Genomic DNA, 22,851 nt, shown 5'->3' with positions numbered 1-22,851 from the left:
CAGATCTTAAGTACCAGAATGCCAGAACCTCCAGGCAGAGGCGTGCTGCCTTCCCGGGCCAACTTTCACACATCTGGTACCTATTTTTAAGGAATGTGACCGTTAGTCGGGTACTTATACGACGCACTTCTATTAGGATACACGATAAGCTTTCTTAGCTCATCGTAGATATCCCAATTTCTTGCGTCGTAAAAGGGAACGAACATATCTCTCCCCGCACTAAGCGGCCCTTTTCCTTCTTGAGGTAGTTTGGTTTACTGAAGAATACTGGGAAATAAGTTGCGGGACAGAGGCGTAACTTGAGGTCTTAAATTATAACTTAATCTATTTCTTATTTAAATGGACCTACGTCTTAACATGCCGGCCCCGTTAAAAAGTCCCTACTTTTTAAGTTCCTTAAATTTTAATTCTCACCCGTAGGTAACGGGCAGATTTTGGACACTGTTCTCTTTGATATTGTTCCGTTTGGCAACCGCACTGTCACTACACGTATCACATTGTCCTTCCCTTTGTGAAGTTGTACAACTCGGGCTAATGACCATCGAAGTGGTGGCAGGTTGTCTTCAACTAACAGTACTAAGGATCCAATTTCTATAGATTTATCAGCCGACTTTTTCCATTTACTTCTATTTTGGAGACTTGCTAGGTAGTCCTTAACCCAGTTACTCCAGAATTGCTGTTGCAATTGTTGGACACGTTCATATCGAGACAACTGAGATATGGGACTATCTCTAACATCGTGTTGAGGGGGGCTTACCAGTGAGTCACCAATAAGGAAATGCGCGGGAGTAAGGGGTAGATAGTCATTTATATCGTTAGAGGTTGGCGTTAGTGGACGTGAGTTTAGACATGCTTCAATTTTTACCAATAAGGTATACATCTCTTCATAGGCTAAAGCCGAATCTCCTAAAACACGGCGAAGGTGAAATTTGGTTGATTTAACTGCCGCTTCCCATAATCCACCCATATGAGCGCTACGGGCTGGTAAAAAATGCCACCGGATTTGATCATTTGCTAAATGTGTCGATACAGCATTGACATGCAATTTATTGTTTAGTAATGCTTGAAGTTCGAGAAAATGATTATTTGCCCCCACGAAATTGGAGCCATTATCCGAGTAGATATCAGTGGGCTTTCCTCGCCTTGAACAGAACCGATCTAGCGCGTTTAAAAAACTAACGGTAGAGAGGTCCCTAACCAGCTCTATGTGTATTGCTCGCGTAGCGAAACAAACAAAAATACAAATGTATGTTTTTACACGTTTAGATCTACGTAACGTACCCTCCTTTACTAATATGGGTCCTGCATAATCTATTCCGCAATTCGAAAAAGGTCGTGACGGTGTCACCCTTGCAGCCGGGAGGGAACCCATTAGGAACTTTAATGGTTTTGGTTTTACCTTAAAGCATCTTATACACCTACTTAGAATAGTCTTAATTGCATTTTTTCCATTAACTATCCAATATTGTAGACGTATTATTGATAGGAGGTTCTGGACCCCCGCGTGCAAATGTTTCATATGTTCGTCCATTATTACTAGATCTGTAAATTTATGCTTATATGCTAATATCACTGGATGCCGTTGATCAAACCTACAATCAGAATTTGTTAATCGTCCTCCCACTCTAATGATTCCTACGGAATCTAGGAAAGGGTTTAGACTTAAAATTTTGCTGTCACTAGCTACTTTGTTATTTTTGTGTAGTTCTTTAATTTCTTTATGAAACGTATCGCGTTGCGCCAATTTTATTAATATTCTTTGAGCTTCATTGAGTTCTTCAACGGTCAAACAGGAAGACGTGTTTTTTGTTTTCGTTAGACTTTGTTCTTTAAATCGCCATATGTATGCGACTATGCGACGAAGTTTAAATAATGTCGAGAATCTACTAAAAATGTCAAAGGTGGGTTTGTCAATACTAGCGTGGGTCATGATTTTGTTTTCCACAGAACTGTTCGTTTTGAGTTCCGGTAACCGATCTAAAGAAATTTCCTCGTTTTCCGATTCTATTACCATTTGTGACTGAGATTCGCGTAAAAAATTAGGACCGTGGAACCAGAGTTCACATTGTAATAGCTCTTTTGGGCTTAGCCCCCTTGAGATTACATCCGCAGGATTATCTTTGCTTGGTACATGGGCCCAATTCTCCTCTTTTGATAATTCCGTGATTTTTGCCACCCGATTAGCGACAAATGTTTTAAGGTTAGACGGTTCGATTTTTATCCATGCCAGGACAATTTTGGAGTCTGTAAAATATTTTACGTGTGATATGGGTATATCCAATATTCGTTTCATAGTATCCATTAGCTTAGCTAACAGGTGAGCGGCTAATAGTTCGAGTCGAGGTAACGTCAGCTTTTTAACTGGAGCTACTCGTGATTTCCCAGTTAAAAGTCGAAGATTGTGATTGCCAAGGTCGTCTATTGATCCTACATAGATACATGCTCCGTAGGCTTTTTCTGAGCTGTCGCTGAAGCCGAATAATGTAATCCGAATCGCGTTGCCTAATATTACGTGCCTGTCTACCTTGCATTCGTTTAAACATTCTAGTTGAGCTGCAAAGTCCTGCCACAGTTGTCTAAGTTCCTTGGGGACCTCTTGATCCCAATCGAGTTGCAATTTCCATAGTGATTGAATAATTAATTTGGCCCTAATCATTGCTGGCCCGATCAGACCAAGAGGGTCGAAGATCTGAGAGATGGTTGACAAAATGGTTCTCTTTGTCACGCAGGTTGCATCGAGCTTAACCTTGACCGTATACTTTAGAATATCTTGTTCGGGATCCCAAGATATTCCCAAAGTTTTCAATTCCTTCTCATTGTGCGAAAGAATGAAGCTATCAAGGTTTTCATTATCATTTGATTTTAAAATTTTCTTTAATACAGTTCCACTATTTGAAGACCATTTTCTTAGTTTGAAATTGGCTTGGTTCATTATTTCGTTAAGTTCTTGGTAAATGTCCCATGCCTCTGCTTCCGAATCCACGCTAACTAATAAGTCGTCCATATAGAAGGAACGTTTTATTATTTCCGATGTTCGAGGATATATGTTCATGTTTTGTTCTGCTAGTTCTACCAAACAGCGTGTGGCTTGAAAGGGTGCACTCGATGTGCCGTACGTCACTGTGTTCAGTTTATAAACTTCGACAGGATCTTTACCATTCGACCGCCACAAAATTTTCTGAAATTCTCGTTCGTTTTCCTCAATTTTTATGCATCTATACATCATCTTGATGTCTGCACTTAAAACTGTTTTTCGAAGACGTAACCGTAACAATATGGCATACAGCTCGTCTTGTACTACCGGGCCAACCATTAAGGTATCATTTAGCGAAATTCCCGTGGTAGTTTTGCAACTTGCGTCGAAAACTACACGGCATTTTGTGGTGATTGAGTTTTTCACCACCGCACTGTGGGGCAGAAAATAGCTCTTGCTTGACAAAGAGTCGTCGTCTTCGATTGATCCCTGTCGCGTCATGTGACCTAAGGCTTCGTACTCGGCCATAAAGTCTACATATTGCTTTTTTAATTCCTCGTTCTTCGCTAGCTTTTTCTCCAAATACATTAGTCGTTTTAACGCTATGGTTTTTGAATCTCCGAGACCTAAGTTTACATCATATTTAAAGGGGTACCTAACTATAAAGTTGTTATCTTTATCGCGGGTCGTGGTTTGCGTAAAGTATTCTTCACAGTAGGTTTCCTCTTTCGATAAAATTTTTGATTCCTCAAATTCCTCAACGTGCCAGAATTTGGTTAGAGAGTCATGTAGCATTTTATTCGATATTCGCGTTGATAAATTGCATACCGTTTTTTGAGTACGTGTTTTAAAAATTTCCAAATTTCCCGATATCACCCATCCTAAGGACGTTTCTTGTAATATCGGCAACTTATTACCTAATCTTATTTTCCCTGAGCCCAATAAGTCGTAAAATATGTCTACCCCTAGTAAAACGTCGATTTGTTTTGGTTCATTAAATTTCTCATCGGCTAAATTAATATGGGTTGGAACCTTTAACAACGATTTAGAGAATTTAAACAAAGGTAAATTTTCAGTAAGGGTTGGTAAAACTAAAAATGTTAAATTGGCCGAAAAGTTATTAAATCTCGATTTGATTTTAGTGGAAGTTTGTTTGTTAATTTTCGTAACGACTTGACTGATGCCTGATAAGGGAATTTGGATTTTTTTGCAACCTAAATTTAATTTTTTACACAGACTTTCGCTTATTAAATTTGATTGGCTTCCAGAATCCAGTAGCGCATTACACTTATGCCAATTTCCCCTTTCATCAACAATCAAAATTATAGCGGTTGATAGCAATACTTGATTATTTCCCAAACTAGCAGAGGCTAAAGATAATGAGTAATCAACACTTTCGTTGACGTCATCGTCGTTTTGATCGCTCGTCAGTCTTGGACGCTCCGTTGATCCAAAACACTTTTCCTTACGTACACTTTGAGTAGCAGTCATGGAGGATGTACCTTTTGGCAAATCTTTTCTTTCTGCGGGTACTGAGGACACTCTTTTGCTGTCGTTCTTAAGGCTTTGAGCACGCTCATCCCCTTGACGTTTCTCATAATGTAGCGCTGTATTGTGTGTTTGATTGCATTTTTTGCAACCGCTCGACTTACATTCCTGTTTGCGATGACCTACTCGTAAGCAATTACTACACAACTTATGTTTTCGAACTTCTTCATACCTTTCAGATACTGACAGTTGGGTAAACCGAGGGCACTGGTAAATTAAATGATTTCCGCTGCACAAATAACAATCTTTGCTAATCCTTTCAGTTAAAGCATATGACTGATTTTTAAACTGAGAGAATCCGATTCTTTTTTCCTGATTTCTGATTTCGGTTGTACCTTTATCATATTTATGTGACTGAAGCCTTGAAAAACTACTTGATGATTCCAACGTAAAACATTTTTCAGTTAAGAAATCAAGTAATTGTTCAGTCGTAGGACATTCATTTTGATACTGTGTTCGTTCCCACTCACGATTAGTATTATCGTCTAATTTGCTTAAAATTAAAGTATTCAATAATGGATCCCACTTGTCGACAGGTAATTTTAATTTTTCCAACGCAGCTATATGTTGGTGAACTGTATCTACAAGTTTCCTTATAGCTGTCGCTGATTCTTTATTTGCGTTCGGTAAATTAAATAGTATATTTTTCACGTGAAATTTAACTACAACTTTTTTATTTTCGTAACGTTTTTGTAATAAATTTAAAGCTATTGAATAATTTTCAGGCATTATATCAATTGAATCTATTAGTTTCAGCGCGTCGCCCTTACAACACAATTTTAGATACAGTAATTTTTCTGTATCGCTTAAATCAGTTCTCTTATGTACTACCGAGTCAAAAATACTTTTAAAACTAAACCACGTTTCGCAGCTGCCAAAAAATGAGGGTAACCCTAAATCTGGTAATTTTCCTAATTTTCCGAATGGTTTTAAATTTCCTGATTGCATGCTATTTCCACTGAAATCCGTGTTAACCGATCTTATGAACTTTTTTGCTTGTGAAATTGCATCATAATAAGCTGATTCCGTTTCAAGCCGATTTTCTTCTTCGATTGAATTCATAAACTCTAAACGAGTTTGAATTCTATCGAATTCCTCAAGATCTTTCTCTATGCTCTTGAGGCGTATTTCACAAGAGATTGTATCATTAACATCTATACTGTCAGTTAGGTACTGTTCAAAGCGAGACAACCGTTTGATTAGTACTGTGCGAGCATAAGAAAGTTCTCGAAATTCACCGCTTTCTGTGGGTAACTCTGTCGAGCCAAGATACTTTTCGGAACTTTGTAAAGTTTTTCCTCTCTTTGCTTTTACCGACATTTTTGACTAATGTTAAATCAACGAAACGATTCAAATTCAAAGTTATGTGTTACGTTCTTGACGCTATCAATCGAGACTCACCAATTTCACCTTCTTTAGTTACGAACAATTCAATACAACTTTGTGACAATCTCAAACAATAAATGACTGTTCTAAAGAGGGAATCGGTAAATGGAGCAATTACGAGGTAAGGTAAATTCAAGAGAAAAAGAGTGATAAAGGAACTGACTCACCGAGGTCTTCTTCCTGGTTTTTGGCGTAGTTTCTCGTTCCACTTGTGAGCTGTGTTTTATAGGCACTGATTCAATCCAGTCGTATCCGGTTCGAAGTGACCAAAAAATATGTTGGTCCTTGTTGTGAAACTCACGTTGAACGTTGACTGGACTATTGAAGGACCACCCTGATCTTACAGGATCAGGGACACTGGGTTCTGGTTTCAATTAATTAACACCCCGAAACAATAATAACGATTTATTGAACTGCTGCTAATTAATTTGGCCAGACGAGTAAGGACTAACTGACAACGAGCCACTATATAAATTTTGTGGTTCAGTTAAGTCCCTGAGTATTGATTCAAAGTATCTATATTTCTTATTCTATTTCCCGAAAAATTTACTAACGGTTTGTTCGAGTTCTTGTCAAAAATCCAAAAAGAAAAAACCCCGCAATCTCCCTTCCCAGATCTTAAGTACCAGAATGCCAGAACCTCCAGGCAGAGGCGTGCTGCCTTCCCGGGCCAACTTTCACACATCTGGTACCTATTTTTAAGGAATGTGACCGTTAGTCGGGTACTTATACGACGCACTTCTATTAGGATACACGATAAGCTTTCTTAGCTCATCGTAGATATCCCAATTTCTTGCGTCGTAAAAGGGAACGAACATATCTCTCCCCGCACTAAGCGGCCCTTTTCCTTCTTGAGGTAGTTTGGTTTACTGAAGAATACTGGGAAATAAGTTGCGGGACAGAGGCGTAACTTGAGGTCTTAAATTATAACTTAATCTATTTCTTATTTAAATGGACCTACGTCTTAACACCTACACCTAAGCGTTTAAATTAAATCCATATTTGAATTTGACTCTTCGCTTTATTACAAGCTCGAAAGATTATGTTTATGTAGTTTTAAGTAGGTAACAAAGCCATTTTAGATTTTACCCTTTAAATAATTTAAACAATTATCTATAGGCAATAAAAAAGTTTAGTAAATTTTTGTGATTAAAAGGCTTGGTGTTCTTCTACCCTCCAACCATTGTGAAAGAGCACGGTTAAATTAAAAAATATTAAAAACTTAATTATCAGGAAAACTGTAACACTTGGTATATACAGTATCGGACAAAATTAGAACGACTTTTTATTTTTATTATTTTTTATGATATACGAAACAATACAACAAATATAAGAAACAAATGCATTTTCCTTACAAATCCGAAATCAAATGGTACGAAATACTCTAAACGTTTTCAGTGGATTATTTTGTTGCTAAAGAATTTAGGATTGTATATAAACAACCACCTGAGAAGTTTGTTATTTTTATGCGAATTTTTTGATATTGTCAGGAGGATAAAAGTAAAAAAACATGTTTTTATTATTTATAAAAATATGATATTCGAAGGACTTGAATCGCAAATTTATAGTAATTCAATAGTATTGAGTTAGTCAATATGCTGAAAGGTAAAAGTTTATCGGAAGAAGTTCGAAAATTAATAATTGAAAAGTTTGAATCCGGGGAGAAACAAATAAACATCGCCAAGCAACTACGATTAAATAGGTGCGTTGTTTCTAAAACTATTACGTCATATCGTGAACGAAGAACTTTTAGAAATGTCCCGAAAAGTGGAAGGCCGCGCAAAACTGATAAACAGACTGATAAGGTGATTAAAAGAATATCTACAAAGAATTCAGTTTTGACGGCGCCACAAATAAAGCAAGAAATTCCGAACTTGAGTCTCTCGGTACATTCTGTTAGACGAAGACTTAACGAACAAGGACTTTACAGGAGAAAATCAGCTAAGAAACCGTACATTTCGGCCAAAAATAGAAGGTCTAGAGTAGAATTTGCACGAGAACACCTGTCGTGGACCACAACCCAATGGAAAAATGACTTATTTTCAGACGAATCCAAATTTAATCTTCATAACTCAGATGGAATTCAATGGGTACGGCGTCCAAAGCTCGAAAGGTTTCATCCAAAATACACCAGGGGCACCATTACACATGGAGGCGGTGGAGTCATGTTTTGGGGTTGTTTCTCTGGTCACGGGGTTGGTCCACTATATGTTATTCATGGGATAATGGATCGATTTAAATATTTGGATATCTTACAAGAACAAATGCTTCCATTTTCCGAAGATAACATGCCATTAAGGTGGAGTTTCCAGCATGAAAATGACCCAAACATACCGCTAAAATAATTAAGGAGTGGTCTGTACGGGAAAAAGTCACTGTTATAAAGTGGCCTGACCAAAGCCCCGATCTCAACCCTATTGGGCATATGTGGGATTATATTGACCGTCAAATTAGGGAGGATGATCATAAAGGATACAATTCAAAAGATGAGTTGATTGCTGCTGTAAGAAATACATGGTGTAACATTTACCAGCAATATATTGATAAATTGTTGGCTTCTATGCCAAAAAGATGTGCTGAAGTTATAAAACATAACAGTTACGCAACTCATTATTGATTGTTTTGTTAACTTTAATTTGAATAAAACTTATGTTTCTGTACTTTTGTCCGGCATGAAATAAATTTTTTTATTCCATTTATTCCCGTAGAGTTTTTTTTGAAGATTTATAGCGTACTAGGTTCAGTGCTAAATTCTTAATCTGTTAAAATTTATTGAAAAGAAATTACTTGACTGTAGAAAATGTTTTACCAAATTTTTAAATGTTTCTTTACTTTTGGCCGATAGTGTATGTGTAATATAAATTCCTACACTAAATTGAACAATTATTTCAAGAAAAGTACAATATTTATGCAAAAATGTAGTTGAAAAAAAAAACATATTTTTCTAAGATAAAAATAATATAAAAAATATTCCGTGATCGACGCGACAAAATTAGAGTGACTTATGCGATTTCTAAATAAATTGATAATTAAAATTTAGTATTTTTTCCAATATCCTTTATTGGCAATAACTTGATGACATCTGTTTGGCATTGATTTTATTAGATTAGGTATTGTCTCATTGTCTACAGATTTCCAAGCATTTTGTATTTCTTGCCACAGTTGATCCTTATTTGAGATATTTTTGGTCCGAATTTTCTTATCAACTATCTCCCAAAGGTTTTCTATCGGATTTAAATCCGGTGACTGAGGTGGCCATTGTAATTGTCTAATATTTTTTTCAACAAACCATTGCTTTACTATTTTAGCAGTGTGTTTCGGGTCGTTGTCGTGTTGAAACACAAATTTTAAAGGCATTTCCCATTCCACATATGGAAGCATAACATCTTCTAATATGGCTCGATATAAAAACCTATTCATTTCATGTTCAATTTTATGAATAGGGCCCATGCCATAAGCAGAAAAGCAACCACAAACCATGAGGTTGTCACCACCATGCTTTACAGTGCCAGAGACGTACTTAGGATCGAGTTTTTTCATAATAAGGCGATGTATAAACTGAGCACCGTCACTACCAAAGACGTCGATTTTGGATTCGTCGCTGAATAACACTTTGTACCAATCTTTGGCAGTCCAGTGTAAGTAGCGGTTTGCAAACAACAGTCGACTGTCTCGATTTTTTTTGGTCAGCAGTGGTTTCTTCGCTGGTCTTCTTCCAGGAAATACCATTTCTACCAAACGTCGCTGGATGGTTCTTGAAGATACACTAGGGTTACTTAATTCTGATGAAATTTGATTTGCAGACAAATTTGGATATCTCTGACTAATTCTTTTTATTCTCCGATCTTCTTCCTTGCTTGTTTTTCTTTATCTTCCTCCTCGTATTAAATTTATAACCTTTCCATGAAGCAGGAAATTTTTGATAATGTTCGAAACGACTTGTTTTGTTATCCTAAATTGCTCTGTTATTGTTTTCTGTGGTACTCCAGCTTTATAGGCCTCTATAACTTTTTCTTTCAAATCAACTGAATAATATTTTCCACGAGGCATCTTGCACTATTAACTGTATCAAACAGAGGTATATGCGATCTACTATTCACAACAACCAAACAGAAAATTAAGAAGTCGCTTTAATTTTATCGCAAAAAATCTAGTCTGGTATTTAAAAAATGTTGATAAGGGACAGCAATTCTAGATAAACTGAAAATAAATGCACAAACAGAAATGCTAGATGTTGTTAATAAATTACCTATTTTATTTGCTTTATGGGGTCAACATAGAAAAAATAAAAACATATTTTAGCGAGTCGCTCTAATTTTGTCCGATATTGTAGGTATGTTTGGTTAAATCGATTCAGAATCACGTAATCTATCACCCCCTAAAATTATTGTATCGACTTGCCGGACACCCTGTATATCGTGTAGAGGAGGATGCCTAACACTGATCCCTGCGGCACTCCTGCCCGGATGTCACAAAAGCACGAGTGGGCTTCATCAACTTGGATGTAGACATTTCTGCAGTTGAGGTAAGCTTTTAGTAATAAGTAATATTTGGGTAGTAAGCTTTCAATTTTGTATAAACATCCGGTGTGCCACACTTTGTCGAATGCCTGTTGGACATCCAAGAATACCGTCATAAACATGGAAGTGCATTGTCCGGTATTCTTCGTAGAGGAAGTGCCAAACAGTGCACCAAAAGGGAAGAGGAAGAGGATGGATGAATCCATTGTGGGAGGAGAGGAAGAAGGACCCAGAACTCTCTTGGAAGTAGCCAGGAGACAGGTATGTGATGTTGATAGGATCTTGAAGGAGTATTACCACCCCAAACAGGAATTAGTGGAGGCTGTCTCTGTGTTGAAAAGCACGATTAGGAGCTTGGTGCTGGAGGAAGAGGGGAAAGGGCAGGAGAACAGGAAACTCGAGGAGGAGAGAAAAAAGGGTGAGTATAAAGAGAGGTTAACAACTTTAGCTAGGAAGGGAAAGATCCTGGAGGCCATCAAGGAGAGATGGGACGAAGGGATCTTTGAAGCAACTGAGATAGCTTGTGGAGAGCCTATCAGTGAAGGTTTTCGGATGGACCTGGCCGTCCTGGTAGATAAGGGAGATAGCGCGCTTAAGCAGAGATTCCTGCAACTTCTCCCAGAGCTGAGGGAGCTCGAGACTGAAGAAGGGAGGATAGCCAGCCTCGTGCAGACGTGCAACCTTAGGAAAGGAGGTAAGGTAGTTACGAGAACTAAGCACGTCTACTTTCAGGAGTTGGAGAGTACGGGGCAAGAAGGGGTTTTTGGAAACCCTCAAGGTCCTCGCGGCAACAATGCTGGAAAAGGGGAGAGACAGCGTGTCTATCCCTTTGGTCCCGAGTGCCGACCCGTGGCAACTTGGGAAGGTCTGCGAGCTGGCATTCTGGACCCTGAAGGGGAACATCAGGATAAAGCTGTACTTACCTCGAGGGACATCCTCCGGGAGGGAGGCAGTACAAAGTCCGGGTCCTAAAAGACCAGAAGATGAGGTAGTTTTCATGGCTAAACAGGAGGGGGTAAGTTATAGTGACACCCTTCGTAAGATCCGACAACCGGTTGCCAACATCCAAGCCAAGGTTGACATCGGGACAGTCAGGGAGACTAAAAAAGTTGAGGTGCTAATCACGCTCCCTAAAGGAGGTGAACATTGAGAGGAGTTGAAAAACATCCTGGGAAAAGGTAACGTAAGGTCGGGAGGGAATAGTAAGATTGTAGTGTTCCAGCTTACGGGACTGAATGGAATCACTACAAGGGAAGAAGCCACTGGTGCGATGACTACCGCGAATGGGCTGAACCCCAAGAAGCTTCGGCTCAAGGGGCTTAAGGCGAGCTATGGAAGCTGCCAAATCGCCACGTTCCTTATTACAAAGGGGGACGCGGCTAGTCTTTGTGTAGTCACCGATTTGAGAGTCGGCATTAATATGTGCCGGCTCAAGGAGAGGAAGGACTCGGGAAGATGCTACCGATACTGGGAATTGGGACATCGGGCCCAGGCCTGCAAAGAGGTAGACAGGACCCGACTGTGCGCTCGTTGTGGGATGGAGGGGCACAGAGTGAAGGATTGTGAAGATCCTCGCTACTGCCTCCTCTGTAAAGCGGTGGGCCACAGCGCGGGTGGACCCAACTGCAAAGGGCCAGTAAAGGCACTTGCAGGCGGTAGAGATACTGAGCCGAAAAAATCAGTTGAGTTAGAACCAGGGATGTCCAAAAAGAAGGGCGAGATTCGGAAGGCTACCGAGGTGAGGAGTACGGAACAAGTCAAGTAAGTACATTAAATAGTATAATCGGTATGCGTGTTTTAGGTGCGGGAGTGAATGGCACGATGGCGGTATTTAAGGAACTCAGATGTCTACAGATTAATCTGAACAGAAGGCGGGTTGCCACCGACTTGCTGTACCAGACGATCAGAGAACAGGACATTGATGTCGCTCTGGGGCAGGAGCCTAACCAAGACCTGAACGATGACATCAGGGATAGTGACGATGGAGCGTTCATTTGGCTTAAAAGCGGGATGAGGGCGAAGTCGATCCACAGGGACCGGGGGTTTGTAGCAGTGGAACTGGGCCGGTTTACGCTGGTCTCAGTATACTTCTCGCTAAATAAGACCACAGGTGACTTCGAGGTCATGATTAATCGGTTAGATAATTTTGTAGGAGGCATGGGCAGCAGGAGAGTCCTCATAGCTGGGGACTTAAATGCGAAATGCCAAATGTTTGGTTCTGGCGTCAAGAATGCTTACGGGAGAGTCCTGGAGAAGATCGTTGGAGCGAGAGAGCTCACTCCACACAACAGCGGGGGAGAGTGGACGTTCGGCAACAAAAATGGAAAATCTGTCATAGACGTAACCATGAGTGGCGCTATCGTAGCGCGCATGGTGAGTCAATGGCAGGTCAAGCGGGACGTGCTGAGTGGAAGTGGACACAGATACATAGCCTACAAAATTGTAGGGAATGGAACCGAAACTCTGGGAGTGAAAGATGAGAGAAATAGGAAAGGATGGATCGTGACTGAGAAAGGAATTGGTAAGTTGAATAAATACGTTAACGAGCGTGTTTTAGTGAGGGTCGGAACTGAACCTGACCAAATAGACGAGGAAATTGGGGAAGCCTGCGACCAGTGCCTACTCAAGAAGAGTGCAAAAACAGGGGGCAAAAAGGCGGTCTACTGGTGGAACGAAATAGTCAGTACGTACAGGAAAGAATGTTTGCAGGCCAGACGAAGGATGACGAGGATGCAGAGAGCCAGAGAAACGAACGAGGAGAGGACAGCAGAAGACGAATATGGAAGAGCCAAGAAGACCCTCAAGCATTCCATTCGGAATGCCAAGAGGGACGCATGGAAAAAGGTGTGCGATGACTTGAAGACGAACGTCTGGGGTCTCGGCTACAGGATTGTGGCAGATAAGCTCGGGCGTCTGAAACCAAGCCACTTGGCGGAGACCAACATGCTAAAGCGCGTGGATGAACTCTTCCCGAGGAGAGACAGGGTAAGATGGGACAGGATTGTTGTAGGTGCCGAGGACGTGGAACGGGTTTCCGCAGAGGAGGTTCGAAAGGCGGCCAGGGAACTTGGGAGTCGAAAGGCCCGAGGGTTGGACGGAATTCCCAATGAAGTCATTAAGACCTACCTTGGGATTAAGCCCCAAGGGATGGCAGACTGTGTCACGAACATCTTTGTGACAGGGCGATTTCCGAAAATGTGGGAAAGGGCCCGGGTAGTTCTGGCGGAGAAGCCGAAGATGGACCCGGCAGCGGAGACGTCGTATCGTCCCATCTGTCTCATCGACGGCCTCAGGAAGGTCGCGGAGAAAGTGATCAAGACCAGGCTGAAGGCGGAAGCCATTGAGCGTGGAATGCTTGATCGAAACCAGTTCGGTTTCGTGAAGGGTAGAAGCACTATCGATGCAATGCGGGCCGTAATGAAGGTCATGGAGAGAATTAAGGAAACCAGGTACACTCATGCAGGATTTTGTGTGATGGTTACTATTGACGTTAAGAACGCGTTCAATTCTGCACCATGGGATCTCACAGTTGAAACACTTAAGAGGTCCCAGGTTAGTAATTATGTTGTAGGTGTGATACAATCGTACCTGGACGAAAGGATGGTGCAGCTGCCTAACGGAGATGTAAGGGAAATGTCGTGTGGGGTTCCGCAGGGGTCAGTGTTAGGCCCCGTATTGTGGAACCTCTATTACGACGAGCTGCTGAAACTGGATTATCCGAGGGGTGTCACACCAGTGGCTTACGCGGATGATCTAGCGCTGGTGGTTACTGCCGGGTGCAGAAAGACACTGGAGTTGAGGACCAAGGAAGCCATGGTAATTGACACGTTCAGAGTTAAAGGGCTCTGTATGGCATCCAAGAAGACCGAAATGGTGCTACTCGCTGGGAGGCGTAAGCTCACTAATATGAGTTTAATTGTAGATCACTTCAGGTACGAGACGACTACTAGCATCAAATACCTGGGGGTGTGGTTCAGCAAAAACGCGAGGTTCGCCAAGCACACTCAACGGATCGCCGACAAGTTGGCGGAATAATTCAAAAGTTGGAAGGCATCCTGCCCAGAGTCAACGGCATGGGATTCGAGAGGAGAAGGATTATGGTCATGGCGGCGTCGTCGGCGTTGCTGTATGCTGCGCCGGTGTGGCACGGACTGTTGAGGATCAAGACGTACAGGGCCGTCCTGGTGCGGACAAACAGAAAGCTTACGATCAGGGTGGCCTACGCGTGCAGAACGGCCCCCTGCGCAGCGGTGTTGGTACTGGCCAAGATTCCGCCCATCAGACTGCGAGTGGAAGAGAGGAGAATGGTGTGGGAGAGAGGTAAAGGTTCTGGAGGGAGGCCGGAGATTGGGTGATGAGTGAGTGGGAGAATGAGTGGGGTGTGTATGATGGATGGGTGAAGGTCTTCGTTCCGAGCATTAGACGATGGGTCGAATGCAAATGGACGAAGACCGGGTACGAACTAATGCAGGTGTATACTGGACACTGAGTATTCGGGAAATATTTGCACAGAATAAAGGTTGAAGAGAGTGACGGCTACTGGTTCTGTGAGGAGCCAGGAGTTGCGGACTCCCTAGAGCACACAATCTGGAGATGCCCGGAGTGGGAGACCGACCGATCTGAGGCAAGAGAGGCAAAACTCAACCTGGACCGAGGGACAACCGGCTATGAATTCGTAGACATTGAGTGTAAGTGGAGAGCGTTTGGGTTCATGGCCAAGAAGATCATGCGCAATAAGAGTGAGCGGGAACGGTACAGACGGACAAGGACGGAAGCATAAAGAGTAGCTCTTATGACCGGGCGCCCCGAAGGAATGCCTACCAGGCGATACCGGGGCCATAAGAGAGGGGGTGGTTTTAGTGGGTAGGCGGGCATAGGCTCGAATCCCACACTACCCGACCCGGAGCGACCGGGTGTTTTTTGAAGATTTCCACCTCCTCGGGCACAAAAAAAAGGGATGCTGAGGCAATTTCATTAATTTCAATTGAAGAGGGTGTAAATATAGGGTCATTAGGTGAAAGGTTTTCTTCTTGTGGTAAGTCATAATGTTGGGAAGGATAGTATTGCTCGTTTTCATAGGGGTGATCACCGCAGTAATAGAAAAAGGGATCGTTTTGATCATATTAATCATATCAACTATATAATGTTGACTGAGTTTCGATATTGTACAGTTCTTGAATTGTAACTGCATTTTGAATTGTTAGTGCTCGTTTACAAAGCAGTACTCAGACCGATATCGACATACGGCATACAGTTGTGAGGGACTGTCAACAACAGTAACATCGAAATACTGCAAAAGTTCCAATCAAATTCCCTGCGATACATGGCAAATGCCCCCTGGTACGTCGCTAACAAAACACTACACCGGGACCTGAACATAAAAACCATTCTGCAAGGAATCATCAAATTTGCAGTAAGGTATCAACTGCGAATAGGAAACCACCCAAACCCCTTGGCTAGCGAATTACTGGAAGCATCACCGATAAGAAGAATACAAAAGCGCACTCCTGCTGATCTAACCCGCAGGTTTGACCCACACAGAAAATAAATTCACGCCAAACACCTATCAGACTCAGCGAGAACATTAAATGTAATGTTTCCTGTAAACTCACGATCAAATAATTGACGACCTCAAATTTTCTGATTGCCACTGTGAAGGCAGATTGTAAATAATAACAACATAAAGGACATATAAAAAAAATTGATTTGTTACTTGTTGAGCGATAAGCAGGGGATCCTTCCTTGGAGGTTAAAGATACCACCCGCGATAATTGCACGAGAGCGCTTATACGCGAGAACTACTTCTGTTTACGAGAGTCCAGGACGGACTAGATACCTGTTTAACAAGTTAAACACGTGGGATCTCCGGAAAGTCGTGGAATTAGGACGACCCTTTAAACATTAACATGGTTTATTGACTGACTTGTAGTACAAAGGTATGATTAAAATTAAATTGATGAAATACAGGATTGGATGATTGCGATTCCGAGGAAGAGTATGAGTTATGTTTGAAAATTGGAGATGTATCAAATCGCCGTCAACTGATGAGAATGACAATAGTGATAATAATAATGCTTCCCAGCTTCTTCCAGCCCTTAAGTACTGGAAGCTGATAATCAACAGACATAGGCGTACTCTTACTCGGAGCGCATTTCAGCCGAAGAATGCCCATTTCGTCAGGTCTCACGACCAATAGGCAGATTATCCCGTGACCCGAATATTGTCTTCATCCCGACCGGGACGTGATGGTACCCCTAATTACGGCCACCGCCAAATGTAATGGTGGGGAATTCGGGTACCCAAGAATCACCTCCGATGCACATTTATAACGTTAATGCTCCGCAATTTAGTTTTTAGCCAAAGTACAAAAGACGAGAAATTTGAATCATAAACCATTTCTTAGGAAAATTAACGGATCGCGACATCTGGGAGGCAACAAATGTAAGATGTGCAGGGGCGTAACTTGGGGTTTTAACTCGCTCGATGAAGACATCAAGACTTGGTTCACTAAGTCTTAACATCTTCCCCCCCTTAAAAGGCCATGCTTGGCTTTCAATATTGTATGCTAACGATATAGTATTTACAAATGTGACAGAATCGTTACTAAACTATTCTTAAATCTACATAAAGTCACCAACTTAGTCTATTGGCAGCAAAGCCACCCGCGCGACTGCTCTTTTGAGAACGCCGCCTTTTGTTTTCACACTAACCACTCGCACTACATTGTCTGGTCCGGGATGGACGGCCGTGATTCGGCCTAGCGGCCAGCACAAAGATGGTGTGTGATCTTCCTTCAGAACGACTAAAGCGCCAACATGCACGTCGGGATTGGTCTGGAACTGCCATTTATTTCGTAGCTGCAGTTGGTGAAGGTACTCCTTTCGCCATCAAGACCAGAAGTGTTGTCCAATGATCTGTAGATGCTGCTAGCGCTTGCTGAGGTTCACCTTGTCATCAGTGTGATCTCGTTCGAGTATGGCCGTGAGCTCTTGCCCAATCAGGAAGTGGGCCGGGGTGAATGCCTTTAGATCGTTGGGATCGGGACTCATGGGAATCAAGGGTCTTGAGTTTAAAATCGCCTCGATTTGTGTCGTTAGCGTATAAAATTCCTCGTAATGGGACCGAGAGCAATTTAAAACTCGCTTCAGATGATGCTTATAGGACTTCACTGCCGCTTCATGAAGCCCACCCCAATGCGGGGATCGAGCGGGCATAAATTGCTATTTTATATTTGAATCTGCTAAAAAGTTCTGCAATGGACTAGACCTTGCAATGCTTTGAATTGATCTGAGCTCGTTGTTGCAACCTACCAAAGTTGTCGCGTTGTCGCTATATATGAGTAAGCACAGGCCTCGTCTCAAAACAAATCTCTTTAACATACTCAAGAAGCCGTCGCTGGTCAGGTCCGTGACGACTTCTATATGCACCGCCTTGATTGCGAGACATACAAAGATGCAAATGTGCCCTTTGATCGTTTTTCGGGACCGAGTTTTACCATCCTTTAATTCAAATGGCCCGGCATAGTCAACTGCCACGGACGAGAAGGGCCGCGACGGCGTGACGCGAGAACTGGGCAGCTCACCCATCCTGGGAATGAGGGTGTTATTTGGATTGGACTTAAAACATGTCATGCATTTTCGGATGTGAGCCCTCACTGTTTGTTTGCCATTTAGAGGCCAGTACCTTTGCCTGACGTGAGCTAAGGTGCACTGGGCCCCTGCGTGCAAGGTGCGTTTATGTTTGCGGTCGATAATGAGGTGAGTTAGCGGATGCTTGGCTGGCAGTACGATGGGATGTTTTTCATTATAAGAGTAATTCGAATTCGATAGTCGACCGCCGAGCCTTATCATGCCATCTTGAGCAAGGAATGGAGAGAGTGACTTTAGTTTACCTCTGGTCAAGACGCGCTTTCTCGTACTAAGGTCGTAATTTTCCGCTGGAAACGACCTTGTCTAAATCAATTTTATAAGCCGCCATTCCGCCTGTTGCACTTCGCCGGGGCTCAAGGGCCCAGCTTCTCTTTTCCCCTTAGGTAACTTCGCGTTGCCTCCAAACCTTACACAATATGCCACGATGAGTAATAACTTATGCAGGCTCGAAAATCTACTAACGATATCGTTATCGGAGCATTGTGCTGCTAGAGACACCTCCGGAGCTTCCCTAAGTCCGGGTATATCTTTCGTTGAAGCCGCAAACCTTGATATGGCCAAATCTTTAGGCCACCCTTCGGGTTCCACGAGAAAACTGGGACCGTGGAACCATAATCAAAAATTTTCTGAGTCGTTTATGCTTGTACCACGCGATATAATGTCTGCGGGGTTCTCCTCAGATCGTACGTGATACTAGTCATCACTGGCGGTCATCGATTGAATCGCAGCCACCCTATTGGCAGTGAAAGTCTTCCATTTTTTTGGTTCGTTCGCGATCCAACAAAGAACGATCGTGGAATCAGTCCACAGAGATGTTCTTGTTATGGGTAGCGCTAGAGCATGAGCAGACCTCTTTACCAGGTCTGCTAACAGCGCGGCTCCGAGGAGCTCTAGTCGCGGCAACGAGAGGACCTTTAAAGGACTGACGCGGGATTTCGCGCACAGTAAATGACTTTCAGTTTGTCCATTCTCGTCTATCGAACACAAGTACAGTAACGGACAAAAATGGAGCAACAAACATATTCTTGAAAATATTCAAGATTTGGTACGACTTATTCATAAACTAGTAATATCAAAATGATTTTAGGGTATATAGAAATAACGCTACAAAAAATTATAAGTTTATTCCTGAATTCAAGGCATTTAACAACAAAAATGAATAAATGTGCCGGACAAAAGTAGAGCAACAATATATAAAAATTTCTTCTGACGTCTTTTTTTAACAAACACTTTTGAGTTATTGTGTGTAGTATTATTAGTGAAAACCAGCAAATATGCCTCGTGGTAAATCTCTCTCAGTACAACTGAAACAATTAATTGTTTCCAAATTTGAATCTGGAATGTTCCAAAGTAAAATTGCTAAAGAATTAAATCTTAATCGCTCTATAATCTGTAGAGTATTGAGTGCCTACAAGATTCGCAAAAGTATGGTGAGTCCACCAAAAACAGGTCGTCCTCGAAAGACAACAAGAGTTCAAAACAATGAAATTGTGAACATTTCGAAAGGGGATCCATATAAAACAGCAGTTGATATTGCAAAGGTATGTAGTGTTTTTGGTGTTTCTGTAAGATCGATTCAAAGACGCTTAGAAGAAAAAAGTTTGAATGCACGCAGACCCGCTAAAAAACCCTTCATTTCTAAGAAGAATAGGATGGCCCAGCTCCGTTTTGCAAATTACCATCTTAACTGGAGTTTCGGAAAATGGAAAACTGTGCTATTCTCTGACGAGAGTAAATTTAATTTGTATTCGTCGGATGGAATTCGATATGTCAGGCGTCCTCCAAATGAAAGGTACAAGCCAAAGTACACTAAAGGCACAATTAAATTTGGTGGGGGTAACGTATTAGTGTGAGGATCATTTTCCGGGTTTGGAATGGGACCATTGGTAAAAATAGAGGGCATTATGGACCGGTTTAAATATCTGGAGATATTAATGGATCATATGCTTCCGTTTGCAGAGGAAAACATGTCATTGTCATGTATTTTTCAACATGACAATGACCCGAAGCATACTGCAAAAATAATTAAAAAATATTTAAAAGAGCAACGGGTAAATATAATGAAGTAGCCTACCCAAAGTCCCGACCTGAATCCAATAGAGAACTTATGGGAAATAGTAGACCATAAGATAAGGACAGAGAATCCACAAAAATTTTGAAACTCCGCAGAATTATTCACCGCCATTTCAACTGCATGGAGATCCATTTCAGAAGAAACCATCACCAAATTAATAAAGTCCATGAGGACTAGATGCATTGAAGTTATTAACAATAATGGCAATGCTACTAAGTATTAGTTAAAATTTTCGTAATCGTTCAAAATTTCATATGTTGCTCTACTTTTGTCCGGCACATTTATTCGTTTTTGTTGTTAAATGCCTTGAATTCGAGAATAAACTTATAATTTTTTGCAGCGTTATTTCTATATATCCTAAAATCATTTTGATATTACTAGTTTATGAATAAGTCGTACCAAACCTTGAATATTTTCAAGAATATGTTTGTTGCTCCACTTTCGTCCGCTACTGTATATACAACACCCGTAAGCTTTCTCGCTGGCGTCCGCGAAACTGTGCACTTCAATCGCCTTGGGCCTATTAACAAACACGTGACGCGGTACTTGCAATAGACCCACCCTTGCTATTTCGTTTTTTAGTTTTACCCATTCCGCGTGCAACTGGCTTGGAATTCCCTCATCCTAATCGATTTTTAGCTGCCAGAGACGTTGAATCAATAGTTTCACGCGTATCGTTAAGAAACCCACGATTCCCAAGGGGTAAAATATTTTTGAGACCCACGATAGTATTATTCGTTTCGTTGTCTTGTCGTGAGACTCCGCGAATTTTTGCGAATCATATTCGAACGCGTCAAGACTTGGAACCCACGAAATCCTCAAGGTCTTGCTGCTGAAGTCATCGCTTATGAGATACTAGTCTTCGTGACCATCCCTGACGATTTCATCCAGAAATTGATGCGCGTTTGATCTAAATTTTCTTAATTCGAATCCGTATTCTGCAAAAATTCGGCAAATGTTTTCTTCCGATCGTTTAAGGAAGTCGAGGTCTGAAGAGCCAGTCGGTAAGTCGTCAACATAGAAGTCAGTCTCTATAATATCAGCTTCGCGCGGCCATTGTTCAGCTGTCCTTTTTGAGATTTCAAATAAACAACGCGTTGCGAGATACGAGGCTGAAGCTGTACCGTATGTGACCATGTTGAGTTGATAATGTCTGTGTTGAAATTATGATGCAACACTGCTTGTACTTTGAATGTTTTGTTTCAGCTTGCCTTTTGTTCATGTTGCAAGAATTTAGCGATTTTCTTGGTTCTTTCTAGAAAGGGCCATATGCGAACTCATCTGGCAATCCTTTGTTATAGATGTCAGACTGGGGTAGTTCTTGGTGAAAGTTCTTTCTTATTGCTTGCACATGTGTATTGTCTAATTCTAAGCTGGCAGGTCAATTGCATTGGCCAGTTTTTTTTTGTTTTTGTAAGTTAGTTCATTTTTGCCACTCGTACCATAAGGACCTACTCAATAAAATTCTCACTACTCTGTAAAAGTGTATATTTCTTGTTCTCTACGGAGACCAAAAAAACTGCCTCAACAGGTCACGCTTCCACTACGCCAGTAGAATTTATTGAGTACATCAGTCGCGAGTGCGTGTGTAGTTCCGTGTTGTTTCGTGAAGTTTTTTTTTCATTTTTCGGTTCGTTTTTTTCCTTCCTGGACTAACTTTTCACGTATCATGGCTGAAAAGGAAATTCTAGATCTCACAAAACTAGATGCCTCAAATTATTCCATGTGGAAATTTAGAGTAACGTTCCTCTTGCAGGCAAAGGAACTTATAGGTTTTGTGAATGGCACCGAAGAAGAGCCTGAACGAGCAACGAAACCAGACGAGTGGAAAAAATGGATGACAAGATCATCGCAAGCTGCGGTGATTCTATTAAGCTCAGTAGAGAAGAATTTGCACCCAAATTTAATTAATTGCAGCACGCCACAGCAAATTTGGGATAAGTTACAAATCTTATACGGCGACACTAGCATAGACACAAAACAAAGTGCCTGGGAGCATTTTTATGCCTTTCGTATGAACGAAGGTGAGTCCGTCGCTCTACAAATTGAAAAACTAGAGAGCATTTGCAAGAAGCTTGAAGATGCAGGTGAAAAACCTTCTGAGACAGCAATAATAACGAAGATAGTAAGCAGTTTGCCTAGGAGATTTTCTTTATTCAGGATCGCTTGGGATTGCACTCCTGAAGCTGAAAAGAAACAGACAAACTTAATTGCTCGCCTCATTAAAGAAGACAGGCGGTTTTTTGAACAAGACGAGAATATGACTGCACTCGCACTTCAAGTCCAAAAGACATCCTTAAATGGAAATCAGAAGAAAAATAAAAGTAAGCAAAAGAAAATCCAAGAATTAAAGAAACGTACCAAATGTGCTTTTTGTAAACAAAAAGGCCATTGGGTGCGAGAGTGTCCCAGCAAGAAAGAGGTACGTGAAAATGGTGACTTGCCAACCAACACAGCATCGGCATATATGTGTGACGTCACTGTTCTGTATTCAAACACCTCAGATGAAGACAGAGATGTGTGGATCGCTGACTCAGGTGCTAGCATGCATATGACGTACCGAAAAGATTACTTCACGACAATGGAGGCCGTATCAGATAAGCATTTCGTCAAAATAGCAGATGACGAAATGCTAGAAGCGACAAGCAAAGGTACAATTGTCATTCAAGAAGTAATATACGGTCGAATACAGCAACGTGA

This window comes from Euwallacea fornicatus, chromosome 19, assembly GCF_040115645.1.
Source record: "Euwallacea fornicatus isolate EFF26 chromosome 19, ASM4011564v1, whole genome shotgun sequence".
In the NCBI taxonomy this organism is placed as follows: Eukaryota; Metazoa; Arthropoda; class Insecta; order Coleoptera; family Curculionidae; genus Euwallacea; species Euwallacea fornicatus.
The sequence above is the reverse complement of the archived record's forward strand: the minus strand, read 5'-3'. Positions refer to the sequence as shown.